Consider the following 21,309-nt stretch of genomic DNA (forward strand, 5'->3'; position numbering starts at 1 on the left):
TCGATGTACAGGGTGGCACTAGGAGGTAAAGGTTGGAACTGTAATAAGGTTGGCATGGAGAGAATGGTTGGAACAGGGCATAAGGTTGGAACTTTGTACTTATCTTTGATTGTGAATCTTGTCTCTCATGGTTTATGAGTGTGACTTATGATTGTCTCTAGATTGATTATCGTATGATGTATCTTGTTGTTGAGCATGTTGCTTATGTCGTTCTTGTTGATTATTGAGTAATCTGTTGGGATTGGTCTTTGATTGAGAGTGACTTTATGATGAGTCTTATGTTGTTGCTTCCTGGTTTTTAAAGGATTATATATTGTATTCCAAAGTCTCAAATGCTTTTCTCTATATTTATATTATATGTTATTCAACGCGTAATGGTAGGTTACCAGCTTTATTCGCTGACGGGTGCTATCCCTTATGTTTTATAGGTTTTAAGTAGATCGTGTGAGAGCGCGCTAGATGTGGACCGAGATAGCGTAGCTTGTCTTTTCCGTAGTTCTAGTTTTGTGGCCTTTGAGCCTAGACTTATGAATTATTATCTATGATGATTTTGGTTTAGACTCTAGCCTGTGCATCTATAGTTAGATAGATGTGGCATGACATCTCCCAGTTTGTTTAGTTAGTTTCCCCTTTGCTTAATCTTAATGGTTGAATTTATCTTCATGTTTAAGCTTTTAAATTTTGCTAAAATCGGGAGTGTTACAGTTGGTATCAGAGCCTAGGTTTGAGTCTAGGATGCTAGGAGTTGAACCCTAAGAAGTTAAGTTTGAACTAAGACTTTAAGGTTGAACTCTAAGTGACTAAGTGCTTAGGAGTGTTACCGTTGTTGTGCTTTCTTTTCTTGCCTTCGCTTGGTTTAAGTTCTTTCGTTTTAAGCACCGGGTAAGGGTGCAAAGCTTATCCGTTTCTCTTGCTGTAACCGTGTTGCTTCTGTAGAACTCTGCAATGGCACCACCTCGTCACCGTGCAAAGACTCCGGAGACGCCCACGAATAAACAGCTAGCTCAGAACCTTCAGCATCTCACTCAGATTACGCAGAACCTGAGCAACACACTCCTCCACAACAACAACAATCCTCCTCCTCCACCACCGAACGGGAACCGTGACATTGGCCAACAAGTCTCAAGTCACCGACCTCGAGCCTTTGCCTGGGAAGAAGACCCCGCGGTCTTGGAAGAGTAGATTCGTTCGTTAGACAAGATCTTTGCGGTAGTTGGGTGTCCCGAAGAACGCCGAGTTGAGCTAGCAACCTTCTACTTCAGTCATGAAGCGGATTTGTGGTGGGTCTACGAGGAACCGGGTTGCCAAGGAGAACCAGGATTTTGTTGGGAGAGATTTAAGGACAAACTCCGTGAGCGCTTCGATCCCTCGCATGTCTGGGCGCTATATATGAGGAGTTTCGTCATCTCAAGTAAGGAGCTTCGACTGTGATAGAGTACCACAAACGGTTTTTGAGGCTATCTCGTTTCGCCCAGGTATTGATCCCTACCGAGTGGAAAAGTTTGTGGCAGGATTGAACTACGAGGCCAGGAAGGCCCTATCTATACTCAAACCTAAGACCCTTGGGGAGGCTTACACTCGCACAACGAATCTCTTTCAGGTACAACAAGATCAACGGGTGAGGACAGAACTAAGTAAGAAGAGAAGTGAGAATAGCGGGAATCCAACCCTTAAGAAGCCAAGAGTGATTGGTTACCCTAACACCACTGAAATCGTGGAGCGTTGGATTAGGGGTGGTACGTCCTCTAGGGTTAACCCCACTGGTGTTATGGCACCACCGTTACGGGATCAGAAACAAGTTGGAAGTATGCTAGTTCGGGACTTGGAGACGAATCTGTCACAGGGGAGAGTTCTTGCAATGAGCAAGGCCCAAGTTGGAGACAACGACGTTGTGACGAGAACCTTCCTGATGCAATCGGTACCGGCTTTGGTTTTGTTTGACTCTGGGGCATCTAACTCATTCATATCTTCAGAGTTTGTAGAGAAGTTAGGCTTATCCGCCGGTGTGGAGGTGAAGCTGAATGTCAAGGTAGCCTTGGGGGAAGTTAAGTCGTGCGATTGCCTATTTGAGGGAGTCAAGATCATGATTGGAGAGGAGGATTTCCCCAGTAATTTGATTCATTTCGGATTGGATGGCATGGACGTGATCTTAGGAATGCATTGGTTGGGGCAGCACAAGGTTCAAATCCTTTGTGGTGAGCAAAAAGTCGTGTTAAGAGGACCGAGTGGGAAACGAGTCTCTTATTGGGGCACCGTCAAAGAACCTGAGGTTAAGATGGTATTAATGCTCCGGATGAAGAAATATTTAGAGAAAGGACACGAAGCATTATTGTGTACGGTTGATGACTTAGAGGCCAAAGAAGATAAGTCTCAATCAATACCTGTGGTGTGTGAATTTTCGGATGTCTTTTCCGAGGAAATTCCCGGCATGCCCCCACCAAGGGAGGTGGAGTTTACCGTGGACTTTGTGCCAAGGACGACACCTATATCTAAGACCCCGTACCGTATGGCGCCGAAAGGAATGCAAGAGTTGAAAGCGCAGTTACAAGACTTATTGGACAAAGGTTACATCCGCCCTAGTACTTCGTCGTGGGTAGCTCCGGTTTTGTTCGTTACAAAGAAAGACGGGAGTATGAGATTCTGTATTGATTACCGAGAGTTAAATCAAGTGACAGTCAAGAACAAGTACCCTCTCCCGAGAATCGAAGACTTGTTTGATCAACTCAAGGGGGCATGCGCGTTTTCTAAAATCGACCTAAGGTCAGGTTATCACCAACTAAGGGTAGCTGATAAGGATGTCCCAAAGACGGCTTTCCGAACTCGATATGGGCACTACGAGTTCACAGTGATTCCGGCTGTGTTCATGGACTTGATGAATCGTGTGTTTAAACCGCACCTGGATGATTTCGTGATCGTGTTTATAGATGATATCATGGTTTACTCCCGAGACAATGAAAAACACGAGAGACATCTCTGGACCGTTCTATAAACCTTGAGGGGGAAACAGCTTTATGCCAAGCTCTCCAAATGTGAGTTTTGGAAAAACAGTGTAGCCTTCTTGGGGCATGTAGTGAACAAAGATGGGATCTCGGTGGATCCGGCAAAGATCCGAGCAGTGATGGACTGGTCAGCACCTACATCAATCGCAGAGGTAAGGAGTTTCTTAGGCTTGGCGGGGTACTATCGGAGGTTTGTACCAAACTTTGCTAAAGTGGCTCAACCCTTAACCAAGCTTTTAAAGAAGGAGGTCCACTTCCAGTGGGATCAGATATGCGAGGCAGCTTTTCGTGAGTTGAAGGATAAACTGACTACCGCACCAGTGTTGACTCTACGGTCCAGTTCGGAGGGGTTTGAAGTATATAGTGATGCGTCAAAAAAGGGTTTGGGATGTGTTTTGATGCAGAACGGGAGGGTTATTGCTTATGCGTCAAGACAGCTTAAGGTTCATGAAGAGACTTACCCAACTCATGACTTGGAATTGGCAGCAGTGGTTTTTGCACTGAAATCTGGAGGCACTACTTGTATGGAGTCCAGTGCAAGATCTTCACAGATCATAAAAGTCTGAAATATATCTTTACTCAAAAAGACTTGAACATGCGCCAAAGGCGTTAGTTGGAACTCATCAAGGAATACGATTTGGATATTCAATATCACGAGGGTAAAGGCAAATGTGGTAGCAGATGCGCCGAGTAGAAAGACAAAACACTCCATCAATACTACTTGGGTAGTGGCCGATGAACTATGTAGGGAGTTTCAAAGGATGAACTTGAAGGTTGTGGAACAAGGGCATGTGGAAGTTGAGGCCTGTCTGCTCAACTTGAGGATTGTACCCACCTTGTTAGAGGAACTAAAGGATGAGCAGTTGAAAGACGCCGCTTTAATGAAGGTTAGGAGTGGGTTGGTTGGAGGAAAGAAAGGACCCTTCGAGTTGTTCGACGATGGGGGCCTACGATACAAGGGCCGGTGGTGTGTGCTAGTGGCTTGTGAATGTTTGAAACGGCAGATTCTTGAGGAGGGCCACAACACCCCCTACTCGGTGCATCCGGGGGGTGATAAGTTGTACAAGGATGTGAAAAAGCAATACTAGTGGCCTAACATGAAGAGAGAGATAGCAGACTTTGTAAGCAGGTGCTTGAACTGACAAAAGATTAAGGCGAAGAGATGCAAGTCCAAAGGGTTAGTTCAACATTTGGAAATACCCCAAAGGAAGTGGGATTCCATTTCTATGGATTTCGTGGGAGGCTTACCTGTGACCCGCACGGGTAAGGATAAGATTTGGGTGATAGTGGACCGATTGACCAAGATAGCTCGGTTATTGCTATGAAAGAAGCTTGGTCAATGAATCAGCTAGCTAAGGCATATGTGAGTCAGGTGGTTAGATACCATGGGGTTCCTCGAGATATCATTTCAGACAGGGACTCGAGGTTCTTATCTCATTTCTGGAAATCTTTACAAGCTGCTTTGGGAACGAAGTTGAAGTTGAGCACTGCCTTTCACCTCGCCACTGATGGACAAATTGAAAGAACCATTCAAACCCTTGAGGACATGTTGAGGGCCTGCATGTTAGACTTCCAAGGATCTTGGGAAGAACATCTGGATTTGATCGAGTTCTCGTACAATAACAGTTATCACTCAAGTATCTGGATGGCACCTTATGAAGCTCTGTATGGTCAGAAATGTCGAAGTCCGTTGTGTTGGGAGGATTTGGTTAATCCGGTGATGTTGGGACCTCAATACCTATAGGATACCGTGGAAAAGATAAGTATATCCAATGAAGGATGAAGGTGGCCCCAGACAGACAGAAATCCTATGCAGATTTGGGGAGGAAGGCAGTAGAGTTTCAAGTTGGAGAAAAGGTGTGGTTAAAGGTTTCTCCCACCTGGGGAGTGATGAGATTTGGGAAGAAAGGCAAGTTGAGCCCCAGGTTTATCAGTCCGTATGAGATCATTGAGAGGGTAGGAAACATGTCTTATCGTTTGGCTTTACCCATTTTCCAGGTGTCGCAACTGAAGAAGTATGTACATGATTCCACCCATGTACTCCAACCTGAAGTGGTGCCTCTCGATGAGACCTTGACTTATGAAGAGAGACCGATCAGAATCTTGGACACCAAGACAAGGGAGACCCATAGGAAATCGGTGAAAATGGTGAAAGTGTAGTGGTCCAACCACAGATCTGAAGAGGCAACATGGGGGTTGGAGGATGCCATGCGGGAGCGCTACCCTGATCTGTTTAACCAAGGAACCGAAGTTTTCTTTTATGCTCTTGTTGCCTAGACTTAGCTTTGTGGTAGTTGGTTACCTTTAGCCTAGTAGTGGTGTTTGCATGGTGGAAAACTCTATGACCTTAAACCCTGTTTACAACCTATTCTTTGTACCCTGTCACACGTTTTGCAAGCCAGCTGTTTTGAACCTCGTTGCACCCAAGCTTCGGGGACGAAGCTTTTTGTTAGGGGTGGAGAGTGTGACAACCCGAAAATCCAATCCCCTAAATAGGATTACTTATGTAATTAATCCTAGCTCTCTTTGTGAACTATTCCTTATAATTCCTTAATTAAATAGTCGGGGGACCAAAAGTTGACTAATTCACTAGTCAACTAAGTGTACATGATGCTTTATGCATTGTACTAAGCCTTTAATCCTTCCCTATCATTTATTTGACTCAAGAGGGACCCACTTCTATGTTACTTTTCAGATTTTGTTCTAAAAACCCCACCCCAACTAAGAGAAATCAAAATCATTTTAACCTTACCACTTCTCTCTACAATTTCTCTACCTTCTCTCTAAAAAGGCCTAGCTTACTCTCCAAGCCAAGTAAAATCCACCTTCATCCTTGCAAGAAAACTCTCCAAGATTCTACCTTTCCACCACCAAAGCACTAGGAAGGGTAAGATCTTAGCTTAGTTGGTGTGTTTGAGTAGCTTACCTAGTCTTTATCTAAGTTTTGGTTTTTATTTGTATGTTTGGTTGTGTTGAGAAGATTTGGTTGAGGAACTTCAAGGAGAAGTCTAGGGGATTAAAAAGGAAGTGTATCTTGGTCTACAAAGGTAGCCCATGCTTTACAAAACCTACTTTACATTTGCTATGATGATTCTTGATACTTTATTTGATGTTCTTGATTTTCTTGTGAGATTTGATGCATAATCTTGTATTTATGCATGTTAGAGCTTGTATCTAGGTTTCTTAAATGCTATCTTTTGAGCTATTCATGTGTTCAAGTCATTTCCTTGTTTAATGTGAGTTTTTGGGTATTTTGGACTTGAGCATGGTATTGTTGATGTTTTTCCCTGAAGGAAATTTCTCCCCTAGGTATGTGTACCCGCGGGTGGAACAGCGGGTGGCTATCCACCTGCCGTTCCACTCGCGGGAGGTGAAGTGGTGACCGGCGGGCAGAGCCGCGGGTGGAGGTCCACCCATGGTTCCACCCGCTGGTACCTGTAAGGGAGTGTGGCGGGTGGTTGTCCACCCACCATTTCGCCTAGGGCTGGGCACTTCGGGTTTCGGTTCGGTTTTTTTTTCGGTTTCGATTTTAAAAAAATTAAACCATTCGGTTTAAAATAGAGTTCGGTTTCGATTCGGTTTTGGTGGAAGTCCACTATTTGAACGTTTTTTTTTTTGCCTGACCGATTGTTCAGTTGACTCACTTGGAGTGCCACTTGAAGTGTTTTGTTGATGACAATATGAAGAATCATCCATCTATAGTTAATATTTGAAAAATAAGAATTATTAAAACACCAATTGTTGGGACTTACAACTTAGAGCTGAGATATGAGGGCTTGATGAGTTAAAATTATTAATTATTATAATATTTGTATATAATACTAGCATTTTGTACGCATGATGCACGAAAATTTATGCCCAATATTAAAATTTTGATAAATGCAAATAATTACAAATTATAGTTCAAATTATATTTTGCAATTCCTTAAATTAGTAAATTTTAATTATCGTATTTGAAAACTATAGAGATGAACAAAATTTATTTTTTTTTTATTAATAATGTAAACAATTTTGACATAATTTATACTTTGTTTTTACAATAAATAAATAATATATCTATAATAATTGAAGTGTACAACATTTAATAAACAATGTATACCTTTATTAATATACAAATGTAAGTATTAAGACAAATGTGGCTATAGCTTAACGGGTAAAGTTCTAGATTTTTAACTTGGTGGGTAAGGGTTCAAACCTCAGTTTAAACATTTAATACATTACATATATTTAATAAAATAAAAAACCGATCGTTTTGTCCGAACCGATCAGTTTCTCCTTACCGAGTACCGATCGGTACTTCGGATTGAAACCGAACCGGTTCGGATCTAATCGGTTCGGTTAAAACCTGAACCAAAGTGCCCAGGCCTAGACTTCCGCCCACTGGCGGCACGTGACGCTTTGGCTTCGGTTTTGTTGAATCGTTGAGCACTTGTGTGTCTCCTTTGATGTTTCGTATGTATAGAACGGTGTCCTAAGTATCCATGATAGGATTATGAGTCTTGAATCGTGCTTATGGTCCAACCTTATGATTCGTTGGATTTATGTGAAGTCGTTGAGGTTCGGATGAACCGTTATGTTTCTCATTTTGATGTACATGCTAGTCCTAATGTTGTTGATGCTAGTATGTGTTGTTCGTTTGTTCTTAATGGGGATTGACAACTTGTGTTGCCAATCATGGTAGTCTTTGGATTAAAGTCTATCGTTGATGTATCGTTGTCTTGATGGTCTATTCATGCCTTTCATTGAAATCTATCAGTTGTATTCCTTGATGTAATCTTGTACATATGTTGTACCCGTTTGGTGATAGTTGATTGGGCTATTGATGAACCTCAATCCTCTATGATGATGACTATGTAATGTTATATGATTGGTGGACAATAATGAAAGGAGATAGACTATCACGTGATTAGTACTATCTATATGACTATTGACACTACGAGTGAAGAGAATGGTTGGAACAGGGCATAAGGTTGGAACTTGGTACTCATCTTTGATTGTGAATCTTGTCTCTCATGGTTTATGAGTGTGACTTATGATTGTCTCTTGATTGATTATCGTATGATGTATCTTGTTGTTGAGCATGTTGCTTCTGTCGTTCTTATTGATTATTGAGTAATCTGTTGGGATTGGTCTTTGATTGAGAGTGACTTTATGATAAGTCTTATGTTGTTTGTTCCTCATTTTTAAATGATTATATATTGTATTTCAAAGTCTCAAATGCTTTTTTCTATATCTATACTATATGTTACTCAACGCGTAATGGTGGGTTACCAGCTTTATTCGCTGACGGGTGCTATCCCTTATGTTTTACAGGTTTTGAGTAGATAGAGAGATCGCACTAGATGTGGACCGAGATAGCGTAGCTTGTCTTTTTCGTAGTTCTAATTTTGTGGCATGTGAGCTTAGTCATATAATTATTAATTTTTACATGTATTAATTAGTATAATACGTTTAATTGTAATTTTATATTAATATATATATATATATATATATATATATATATATATATATAACTAATATAAATTTTATTTATTCATAAGTTAAGGAAAGCCATAAAATATACATTTTATGAACTTTATAACTTAATAATATTATAATTGTATAGTAAAAAATAAAAATATTACATATAAATTATATCAATGTTAAATAAATTAAAGTATATTTCAAACTAGGACATATACACTAATAAATATTAATTTATACATAATTCATTCAATTAATCTAAACCGGCATTTCTAAATTCTAACTAAAAATGATTAATATACTTACACAGTTACACTATAATATAATATATACAACAAGTTTTTAACTTTTCATTATTTATTAGGGTAAATACCTAAAATGGTCCCTCGACTATAGCTAAATTCACAAATTGGTCCTCGACTTTTAATTTCAACCAATTAAGTCCTTAACTTTGCAATTTTAACACAATTTGGTCCTTTGTCTATTTGACTGTTTGTTGACTGCACTTTTTATGATATATATGTAATTTCATGGTCCATCATCGGTTTTTTAAGGTTTCAATTGCATTTCTAGCCCGCAATGTTACATTTGAATCCACTGTCGGCGCTGCACCCCATGCCAGAGAGATTATAGCTTTTGATAGATAGATCACCGAAGTTCCTGGAGTGGCCCTTCGAGAAAGCCGTGACTCCAAGTGATGTAGGCAAGCTGAACCGGCTCGGGATCCCCAAGCAGCAAGCGGAGAAGCACTTCCCCCCTCCGAAGCGGCGCTGTCACCTCCAAGAGCGTTCTCTAAGCTGAACCGGCTCGTGATCCCCAAACAGCAAGCGGAGAAGCACTTCCCTTTCCGAAACAACGATGTCACCTTCAAGAGCGTTCTCTTGAGCTTTGCACGTGAAACTACATATATATCCTCAAAGATCGCGGTCAACAAACGTCCAAATAGATGGAGGACCAAATCGTGTCAAAATTACAAAGTTAAGGACTTAATTGGTTGAAATTGAAATTCGAGAACCAATTTGTGAATTTAGCTATAGTCGAGGGGCCATTTTAGGTATTTACTCTATTTATTATTATAAAAATAATTTTATTGTAATATATTTATTAAATTTTTATTTAAAAATATAATAAATATATTAAAGATGAACTCACGTATAAATTTCATGTATGTTATGTTTCACATCATTTCTATAATAAAGAGTAATTTTCAATAGTTCGAGTTATCGGGCTAGCCCATTTAATTTCAAACTAGCCCTATCGGGTCATCAGACTAATCGGTTTCGGACTCATCAAATTAATATTTTATCGATTTTGATTTTATCGGGTCGGCCCATCGGGATTAGGCCCGATTGACATCCCTAATTTTGACTATTGTTTTTAAAAAGTTGGGAACATTTTATTTTAATGTCTATTATAATGAATCTCTTCTTTCTTATCTTGCATCCCCAGGGGGCATTTTTTACAATTTTCTCTTTTTTATTTTTTTGGGATCAGACCACGAGGTGTCCTGAGCAAGCCCTAACTGTAGGAGGCATCTTTAAGCCCGTATCATACTCAGAGGCAAATTATTATGTGGACCACGGTCCAAAATATCGTCATGAATATTATGAGTAAAAATAATGTACATTATGTGTTAGAATAATGTACATTATGTTTTACAATAATGTATATTACGTGTTAGAATAATGTACATTATGTGTTAAATTATGTATATTACGTGTTAGAATAATGGAACATCTGAGGTAATATAATGTACATTATGTTTTAAAATAATGTACATTATGCTTTACAATAATGTACATTATGCTTTACAATAATGTACATTATTTTTTAGAATAATATACATTATGAATTATGAAAATATATGTTGCAGTTGGACGCGCGAAAGAATAAAATTAAGTAAAACATCTACATCCACTGAGGCTCAATCTCATGACTTCCCATATGGGAGAGTCTTTACATGTCATCTAAGCACAAGGTACTTGGCAAATTAATTTAATCATAATATATTAATTTTAAATATATTCGTGCACTGATCGGGAATTATACACTAGATTAATTCCCATACAAGAGAATTTTGAACTCTCGAACTTCTGACTTCTCTTAAGGGATGAGAGTGCATGGCCACTCACGTTAGACCAATCGATGAGAACTGCATAAAACTGTATTGAATGAACTATTTAATAACTGTATAAAACTGTATTGAATGAACTATTTAATAACTGTAGAACTGTATAAAACTATATTGAATGAACTATTTAATAACTGTACAGACTGGGGGAATATATACAAGAGGAATCATAGAGAGACGAATATGAATCATATGGAGACTAGAATAGGGAATCATAATGTGACTCAAATACATAGATTCCTAATACTAGTCCTAATACAACCAAGCTGATTATGATGAAATCTAATTATAACTCTGAATAACAATTAGAAAAACCACATCACTTTATTAGTTGTTTAATGAGTACATGAGAAAATATTTATCAAATATCATACTTTTCTAGTTCCTCTTAAAAGTTAAATAAAAATTCATTAAAGACTAAATAGAACATTTTAGAAGGTTGTGAGTTCGAGTCTCAGTCGAGGTGTTATTAGTTCTGTGTGTTTCAGTAGGTTGAGAAAGTATATAAACAGATACTACAATGTAATAGAGCCAGTAACATTCAAAAAAAAAAATAGAACATTTTAATTTCATATTAACTACAGACAAAATATTTCCTAAAACAAAAGGACAAAATATACTCACACCAACCAATTAAAAACAAAAATATCTATTACCACACAATAATCATTGAAGAAACTAGAACTACTATTCTTCCTTATTTCACATCTCATATATCCCCATCATAAGATATTATATAATACTCCACATGTTACTAAATGATTGTCTCATTTACTTTTGACTAAAGTGTCATCCCACACCATGAACCATTTATGATTATTCATATCACATCATGATCTTTAATAAGTGATATTCAAAGCTATAAACTATAATTTTTTTTCCGTTTAAAACTTTTTACAGGTTTCCTACAGATTACCGGTAATAATATTGCTGACATTGAATTTTTTATTATTTTTTCTGGTATTTTTCTTCTTTCACCTTCGTATTAATTTTTGTTTTCGTATTTTTCTTTTTTCCTAAACGTATATAGGTCTGCTCTGCGTGTTTCGCTTCTCGTTTCTCCGATCAAGCCTACTCTGTATAGGCCTGCTCTGCGGAGTTTGGTATCGGAGAAACGAGAAGTGAAAAACGCAGAGCAGGCCTATACGTTTAGGGAAAAAGAAAAAGAAAAATACCGAAAAAATTATAATACAAAAGCGAAAGAAGAAAAATACTAAGAAAACTAATAAAAAATTCCATGTCAGCAATATTATTACTCGTAACCTGTAGGAAACCTGTAAAAAGTTCTAGACGAAAAAAAAATTATGATTTATAGCTCTAAATATCACTTATTAAAGATCATGGTACGACATGAATAATCATGAATGGTTCATGGTGCAGGATGACACTTTAGCCTTTACTTTTTACACGGTTTTTAATACAACATAACAAATGTTATTAACTTTTTTATTTTGTCCCACAAGAGTAGGGATGGTAATGGGTCGGGGGTGGGTCGGGAAGGGCTACATCCATCACCTGATCCACCTTATATTTTCTCCACCCACCCCTACCCCCAACACGTATCAGGTGGACTTTTTCAAAACCTACCCCCACCGGACGCGGGTGCCCACTACGGGTACCCACCACTTATAATCTTATTATTTTTTTCAAAAAATAATATTTAAATTACTTACACATAATAAAATAATAAAATTTATTAGTTATACTAAAACATAAAATAATAAAAGTATTTAAATATAATAACTAAATTATTAATTTTTTAAAATAAACTTAGTAGTTTAGATATAAAAATAGTAAAAATTTATATGAAGTTGTATAAATTTTTATAAATAACTACATGGTGAGTCGGGTGGAATTCTAAACGGGTTTTGTACATAGAACTCGAATTCAACCGACCCATTGCGGGTTTACTTTTTTAAGACCTACACCCAAAAGAAACCCGGCCCATGTAAGATGGATTCAAGATGGATATCCGCGGGGCGAATTGAAATTGACATCCCTACTCAAGAGTAAGTGTTACTTGTACAAAGTATAATTGTATTTTCCTCTAGAAATTTGAAAAGTGAAAAGGATAAATTGGAAAATATATAATGATAATTATGTTCAATTTTAAAAAGAGGATACTTTTTGGAACAAACTAAAAATGAAAGTAAGATAGGTAAAATGGGACAGATGAAGTACTATAAAATGAATTTTTTATTTTTATTTTTACATAATCCTTTTTCAAGACAGAAAGTAGGCAGATATATATCCCAAGATATAGATCAGAGCTAGCTAGGCTTCCCTAGTTTTGTCCCCCTAGTATACATATATATCTTTCTTCCTTTTTTTTTTGAAAATCATATATATCTTTCTTCCTAGCTAGCTCTATTTGGTGAACTAACCAAACGAGAGGCCGCCGGCGCGGTTGAATTGCATAATAACAAAGATGGAGAAGGAATGAATTGATTGTGGGGGAAAAAAAAGGTTTTGACTTGTTATGCATGACAGGTCATACTCATAAGATCATGAAATAATCCATTGACTTTTGCATTCTCTAATCTTAGTGGGGAATTGAATGGGAAGTGGAAACGTTTAGGGGGAAAATTGCATTTTTTTAAAAGCTTCAAAAAGGGGTTGAAAAAGATTGAGAGCCGCCTAAGTATAAAAGAAAGAAAGATCTTTTGGGGATTGGATTTGTATAATATTGATTGAGATGATGATGTTGAGTGTGTATGTTGCAGCAGCAGCTTAGTTGTCTGCTCTGATCTTCCCTTCCCCACTATGCCCACAAAGCTAACAACCCAATGAGCACATCTTTTTGGGCATGCTAGCTAGCTTCACCTTCCATTCACCCAATTCAATATATATATAATGCCCTTGTGGTAGATATATACTTTGGTTTGTATAATGTAAACTGATCATGATCATGATCATTATTCATTACACCTCAAAAGTGAATCATGAAACCATTAGGGTTAGTATATTTGTGCTAGGCTAATTGATAATTACTGTTTATTTTGCTCAAAACGATTTAGGTTTAGTTGTCGGTATCAATAATCTTCTTTAATTTCCTCAAAATGAAAACAAATGGACTTATATTAGTGTAAATTGTTCCATTGTAGTAATATTGATGATTTATTTCACTTAAAATATTTTAAGTTTAGTTTTCATTATTAACAATCTCGTTTTTTGTCCAATTAGTTACACATAATAATTACTTTTCGTTTTTATTAAAAAAAGGTTTAGGTTTAATTTTCGGGGTGTGTGTAGTTTTTAAATCACTACAACAATTGAACTTCTAAAATTAAGAACTTAGTTTAATCACGACCAGCCTTGACAATAACTCAATTTTGTAATAATCACAATCTGACAATAAATATAATATGCAATTCGGATTGGTGTGGAGGCATTGTATTGTAGTATAAGGTTGTCCTCAACCCACAATATGGGGGACTTGCAAGATGAAGATAATGTAGAAATTACACAAAGCATTGTTTATTTTGTTTGTACCTCCACGTAACTAGCAAATTTGCTTTTGACAGCAAAAGCTGCCGCACCATAAGTTTTTTTTTTTTTTTTTAAATTATCATTATTTTATTATTACATTTATAATATATAATATGAAGTAGACTACTTTTGATAGTGAGAAAATATTGCATGGATGTAAAAAAAAAAAAAAAAAAAAAAAAAAAAAAAAAAAAAAAATCTTGAAACAGTGAAAGTCAGTGAAAGTGAAACGCATTTTTGAAAGTCAGAGATTTGCAAGGATAAGGATAGCCTAAGAATAAATGTGATAATATCATTTATTCTAAGGATCAGACCAACTACTATGTAATGTGAACCTCTATTACCATTCTAAATGAGTTGTAGAGGCATTGATTATTTAGGTTGAAAAAGATTGAAAAAATATATAACAAATATTACCTTATAAAGAATTATGAATCATTCTTCTCAAAAAGTTAAATCCCCAACCCTAAAGGCCCCCCATACTCCAATCCGACGAAAGATGTAAATCAAGGTAACTCAACTGAACCATAGAATCCTGGTTTAGTTGGAAGGTGAGGTTAGTGGGAATTTGCATGCCTTGAGGCATGTGTGATGTCAAAGTTGATAAGATCTAAAGATTTCGGGGCATTCATATGATAATCATTTTTTCCTAGGTCTAATCATTACCCTCTTCACATTCCCTCCCCAAAACCGAAACCACCACTCACTGGGCTCATATACATAGTGAGTGGCCTTGCAAACAAACTCTCACTTTCATTGCGCATATAAAATGGTCTTCATCAATTCCATTCCATTATTTACATTCATCTTCCAATCCCACCAAGACAAGCCAAGCCAAGCCCCCACTCACTCCCACTTCCTCTTTCAGTGCTTCTGCACAGATACAGCAATTGCACCATCCATTCCATTCCCACAACTTGCTTCATTACACTTCTTTCAGAGGAGACGTAAACGAATCAAACTCAAATCGTTTAGGGATTGTGCAAAATTCTAAACTTGGAACTTAGTCACTCTTACTGGTTTTCTGTACAATGAATTTGAAGAATATAAACTAACCTGTTGTGGCTTGGCTTGATGAAATGAACTTCTTAACTACAAAATTATTGCCGAAGCACTAACAAATATCTGGAGTTTGTACAGTCTTACAGATCAAGCACTCATATTGATGGAAATCCTTGTATTCCCGAAAAGGAAAAACAGAAGTAACTAATCTGGATCTTAAATCATCTATCTAACTGAGCATTGTGTCAGATGTTAAGTCTTGGAAATTTGTGAGGTTTAAGGATTAGCAGTAACAAAAATGAACCCTTCTGGGGTACTATTAGTGTGGAAAGATAGAACGGTTCTATGCCACCAGAATAGGAATTGGAGCTTCCATGATGGGAGGGGCAGCGATCAATGAAGGAATATATGCTTCTTCCTCCTTAGGAGAATGAATGATCACCAGATCAGGCCAAATGGAGTCACTGGGCCTTGCTTACCCTTGGGATCCCAATCAAGCATAATTTTGACCTTGATACCAAGTACACCCTACCAAAGTAACAGATCGAGAATAATGATGGGTTAAAACAACTTGCCATTTAGAAAGAACAGAGAAGTCAAGAACCCAATTTGCACAATGCTAACCTGTCTAAGTAGGACATGCCTAATGGCAGAGTCGATATATTCCTTTACAGGCTGCCCATTATCCATCCTCGAACTTCATTGATTTAGCACGCTGGGCACAGAGCTTCCCACTGACAATCACCTAAAGAACCAAGGAAAAGGCTATTAGAAGACTCGAATAAATGATGCAGAAGACATTTTTGAGTTCAAAAATACTTACCTAGTCTAAGACCATATGATGTCACACAATCTTAGTGACCTTGAAAATCTTCAACCACAAAATTCTTTCGATCTGCCCTTATCATACTAGGGAAGCTCAATATTCTTGTGTAGATGAAAAGTTCAAGGTCCTATTGGACCATGAGAATCTCATAGTCATAGATTAGGTAAGTATTTATGGCATCTTACATATCAGCCTTGCAAAAACCAAAATTTTAACTACCCTAAAAGCAAGGCTAACAGCTTGGCACACATCTTAATAGATTACATTACTATAAGGGGGCGTTTGGTTCACGGAATATTGGATTACCCCAGGTAATAAGATTACCTTCAGGAAGGTAATGTGAGATTACCGGAATTTAAGATTACCTTATGTGTTTGGTTTAGATTGTGGAATATAATATTACCGTGTTTGGTTAAGGGTTATATTTTAGGTTATATGAATCAATTTACAATAATGTCCTCAATAATATATATATATATATATATATATATATATATATATATATATATATATATATATATATATATATATATATATATATATATATATTATTTATGTGCGTGTATTTATTTTATTTATTTATATGTATGAATGTATATCAATGTTCAAATATTAAAAAACTAAATATATAAATATACGCATGTATAATAATAATAATAATAATAATAATATTATTATTATTATTATTATTATTATTATTATTATTATTATTATTATTATTATTATTATATTAGGATAAGGATCAGTTAACAAAGGCAAAGTTGGAATAATTCAAGGTAATCTAAGATTACCTAAAAAAAATGGGGGTAATCACATTACCTTGAAACATTACCGCCACATCAGCTTTCAGGTAATATAACATTACTAGGTAATCTCATAACTTGAACCAAACAAGGTAATATAACGTTACTAGACTCAGATTACCTAGGTAATCAAAGATGACCTGAACCAAACGCCCCCTAAGTAAATTCAGAGTCTTGTATGATTTTTAAGCTCCTATATTGAGTATATGGCCAAACACCTTACTCTTGTTATAGGCTCACCAAACTCATTACTTGAGAAAGACTGCCTCACTTGTAACTAAAATATGGAGTACTACTGATATAATTGCTGTGTACAACAACTAATTCATGTCTATGCACACATTTATATATACTGAAACATGTACAGTGCATAAAACATGCAATCATTCACAAATTAAGTTTCAGCAAAGTTCAATCAAGAGACTGCAACTCAATTTTAGAATAAATAGATACAATGGCAATGACAGAAAAAATATATCAACACAAAAATGAATTAATGTATTTCATCCTGAGAGAAAATTAACCCTACTAGAAAATCTACTGTTGGTAATTCAGACTTCAGAGTTCAACGATACTACAGCATCTGGGCAGGTTCAAAACAGGAATCACTTCAAATTGAGTTCTACTTTCAGAAAGTACTTCGGTATGCTTAGCTCTTGAGTGGGGCAATTGATAATATCAATGGTAAGGGACCATGTGGATCTTGTATGTTACTGCTGCCAGCTGATTTTTAATTAAAATTGAGAAATTCAATCAACCATGGTATAATTATTTTGGAAAATATATTATTACAATTGAACTCAGAAAATAGGAACAAAAGATTCTTGGACCTCTAATGGCGTCAAATATATTAAAACCTTCTGGAGTTTAGGTGATATTTCAATTTGGTGAAAAAGAACATGCAAAAAGGAGTTTCCTCTACTGGCATCTGCTAACATCAGAACTCTTGAAGAGAAAATTGTCATAAGAAAATTTTCTGCAACTTCAAACCCACTACTTCTTTTGAATTGGAGATGAAAAAGATGAATGTCTATTTTCTTTTTCTTTTAAGTCGGTAGCAATTCTGTAGTATACCAACAAAAATCCACATGGCAACTTCTACTGATATGTCAATTCTAAGACCCACCTATAGATAAGTTGGCCAGGTCTACCTAAGTATTTTCCTTTGATTTACATATTGTAACAAGTCAGGGATTTGTGATTTAACACCACTTGACTTAAAATAGCTTACATCTATTGATTTAACCATAGTGTTTAAGATGAATCAAGAGCCCAAAAAATTTGAGAACTTAATGGCCAATGTAATCAGAAGACATCAAAGATTGCTGAAATACTGATTTAACTTCCATGTGTTATCTGCAAAAAAAAAAAAAAAAAAAAAAAAAAAAAAAAAAAAAAAAAAAAAAAAAAGTAAAAAAAAAAAACATCTTGGTCTAGGCAAAAATCTTGATCTGAAAAATTTGCTTCAGTATATGTTTATATTTATATTTAAAAAAATTGTATCTTGGTATAGATGCCACAAATAACAAACTTTTGCCTTAATTTTTCCTTAATATGAAATTCTACTCCTTAATCATTTCTCCCTTCCATATGTGATATGTTCATCTCCAAGGAGCAGAAGGATTTCCTTGGACTGATTGCAGGAAGGGATTGATACATATGATCACCCTCAGACACCAGATAGGTACTAGTAGAAACCAACTCACTGTAAAGATGACTTGTAATTTAACACCACTTGACTTAAAATAGATTACATCTATTGATTTAACATTTTAACCAGAGTGTTTAAGATGAATCAAGAGCCCAAAAAATTTGAGAACTTTATGGTCAATGTAATCAGAAGACATCAAAGATTGCTGAAATACTGATTTAACTTCCCATGTGATAGTATCTTTATCTGCAAAGAAGAAAAGGAAAAATAAAAAATAAAAAATCTTGGTCTAGGCAAAATCTTGATCTGAAAATTTTGCTTCAGTATATGTTTATATTTATATTAAAAAAATTGTATCTTGGTATAGATGCCACAAAGAACAAACTTTTGCCTTAATTTTTCCTTAATATGAAATTCTACTCCTTAATCATTTCTCCCTTCCATATGTGATATGTTCATCTCCAAGGAGTAGAAGGATTTCCTTGGACTGATTGCAGAAGGGATTGATATATATGGTCACCCTCAGACACGAGCTTGGTACTAGTAGAAACCAACTCGCTGTAAAGATGACTTGTGATTTAACACCACTTGACTAAAAATAGCTTACATCTATTGATTTAAGCAGTGTTTAAGATGAATCAAGAGCCCAAAAAATTTGAAAACTTTATGGTCAATGTAATCAGAAGACATCAAAGATTGCTGAAATACTGATTTAACTTCCATGTGATAGTCTCTTTATCTGCAAAGAAAAAAAAAAAAAAAAAAAAAAAAAACATCTTGGTCTAGGCAAAAATCTTCAGTATATGTTTATATTTATATTAAAAAGTTGTATCTTGGTATAGATGCCACAAAGAACAAACTTTTGCCTTAATTTTTCCTTAATATGATATTCTATTCCTTAATCATTTCTCCCTTCCATATGTGATATGTTCATCTCCAAGGAGCAGAAGGATTTCCTTGGATTGATTGCAGAAGGGATTGATACATATGGTCACCCTCAGACACGAGATAGGTACTAGTAGAAACCAACTCACTGTAAAGATGACTTCCACATAATTAAATTAAAATTCTTCCAAGTGACTATCCAAATATAATAAATCAAACCCTAAACTGCCTACATGATAGAATGGTAGTTTCCATGAACATAAACCTGCAGACAGCTAGGCCTCCAAGTAATTTATACAGTAGTGACTCTGCCTGAGCAATGGCACAAAGACCTCTGTTGTTCATTTTCTCAACATAAAGCTCCACAGTGTTATCTTCAAACTTGAAATGCTTCTGAACAAGCAAAGTTAACTACCTAATTCTCCTACCCTTATCACCTTGAAAGTACAAACCAGAAAAACGACATTACAAACCAGAACAATAAAGTTAAGGAAAAAACATGTAAAATAGCTTTCAATAGCTCATACATACTTCCACAGTTCCACAGACATCCAAAAGTAAAGGAGTGAAAGATGTGTCCAGTGATTTGTTTCCATTTATCTAGAACCACACTTCAATATTTGCATTTATTAGGAACATTTCACCCTATCCTTATCTACTTTGGAAATTTATTTTTCATGCAATATTTCAACCCTAAATACACAAGATCTAACTGTTTCAAAAATTTTATACGGAAAATGACATGGTAGTACTTCCATTAAGACAACTAGACAGACTAAGAAGGTGAAGAATGTAAGCAAAAATAAAATGTTGACAAAAAGATAACCTAGAACACTACATTCTAATCTTTATACTAAAGAATCAAAACAAAATCGGAAAATCCTATCAATTATGCAGTAGAATATAAAGTATTAGTGCATACCGACAACATTCTGAGTACGAGTGGCTCTGATGATGATCTCAGTGCGGGCAGGAGTAACCCTAACCTCCACTCCCGAGTAGCCATCCTCGGCAAGCTCTCACTTCGTTCAGCTCGGCGAAAAACACTCAATCAGCTGCGAACTACACACCTGACACCACATAATCAGTTAACTAACACAAAAATAAAAATAAAAAATAAATAAAACTGAGATTTATTGCATGCACACACATAATACATTTATAACCCGAAGAGACAAACCTTTCTCTTCTTGCTCATGTTAGTTGCCATGATTTTAGGTAGGGATGCGGGAGCAACCACTGCTGGGCGGATTTGCTTCCGAAAATTGTTCCGCGAAAACCCTAGAGTTGCCACCAGTAAGTGAGTCGTTTCTGGTAATGTAAACTGGAAAACGTAAACGAACCCAACGTTTAAGTAGGGGTTGGACGGCGGGAGATGCGTAGTATATTTTCACGGTCCTGATGAAACTATGATCTACATTCTTTTCTTTTCTTTTTTTCTTAAAAAAAATAATAAAAATAAAATAAAATAAAAAGTGTGTAATTGAGACCTTAAACACACAAAAATTATGCAATTAACTTTTTTTGTTTTACCAATTATTTTACTCCATATAAAACACATTAAATTGATGAGTTAGCGATAATTGATTTTAAAATGTTATTTTATATACCAATATACCAATTGATATTATGACATGTTAAGTCATATATAAAATTTTATTTTAATATTAATATAAAAAAAAAAAAACCAAAAAATTACATTGAAGGTATACTATTACTAGTGTTTTACAACGAAGCATAATGCTAGTAAAGAGATTGATATTGTGAACAAAGAAATCAAGACTAAAATCCTAGAAAAAGATGCTAAAGACGATGAAAAGAAGGGGCACTCCAATCTGATTTTAAGCACGACTTAATCAAAGGCTCTATGTGAACTCAAAGGAGTTATTGAAAAACGTTTTTAAGCAAATGCACATCCCCTTCCCCGTCCAACTGAACTGAATTTTTAGAAATTGGTCAGCAAGATGCACGGAAAAAATTATTTCCTCTAGTCTGGATGAATAGCTTGTATATATTTATTTCTTAATTTTTAATAATGTATTATATAATCATTGAATTGT

General features: G+C 35.9%; 1 long non-coding RNA gene and 1 pseudogene across 1 annotated transcript; one reads left to right on the forward strand and one right to left on the reverse strand.

Annotated features, from left to right (window-relative positions):
• Window positions 1–1,398: 1,398 nt before the first annotated feature.
• Window positions 1,399–15,279, forward strand: LOC109190860. The gene is made up of 3 exons (XR_002055806.1): window positions 1,399–1,411; window positions 9,494–9,498; window positions 15,025–15,279. It is a non-coding gene; the product is annotated as an uncharacterized LOC109190860 (long non-coding RNA).
• On the reverse strand, window positions 15,154–20,624 carry LOC109190832 (annotated as a pseudogene).
• Between the last annotated feature and the right edge of the window lie 685 nt (window positions 20,625–21,309).

The sequence above is a fragment of the Ipomoea nil genome, unplaced genomic scaffold (assembly GCF_001879475.1).
Source record: "Ipomoea nil cultivar Tokyo-kokei standard unplaced genomic scaffold, Asagao_1.1 scaffold0205, whole genome shotgun sequence".
Classification (NCBI taxonomy): domain Eukaryota; kingdom Viridiplantae; phylum Streptophyta; class Magnoliopsida; order Solanales; family Convolvulaceae; genus Ipomoea; species Ipomoea nil.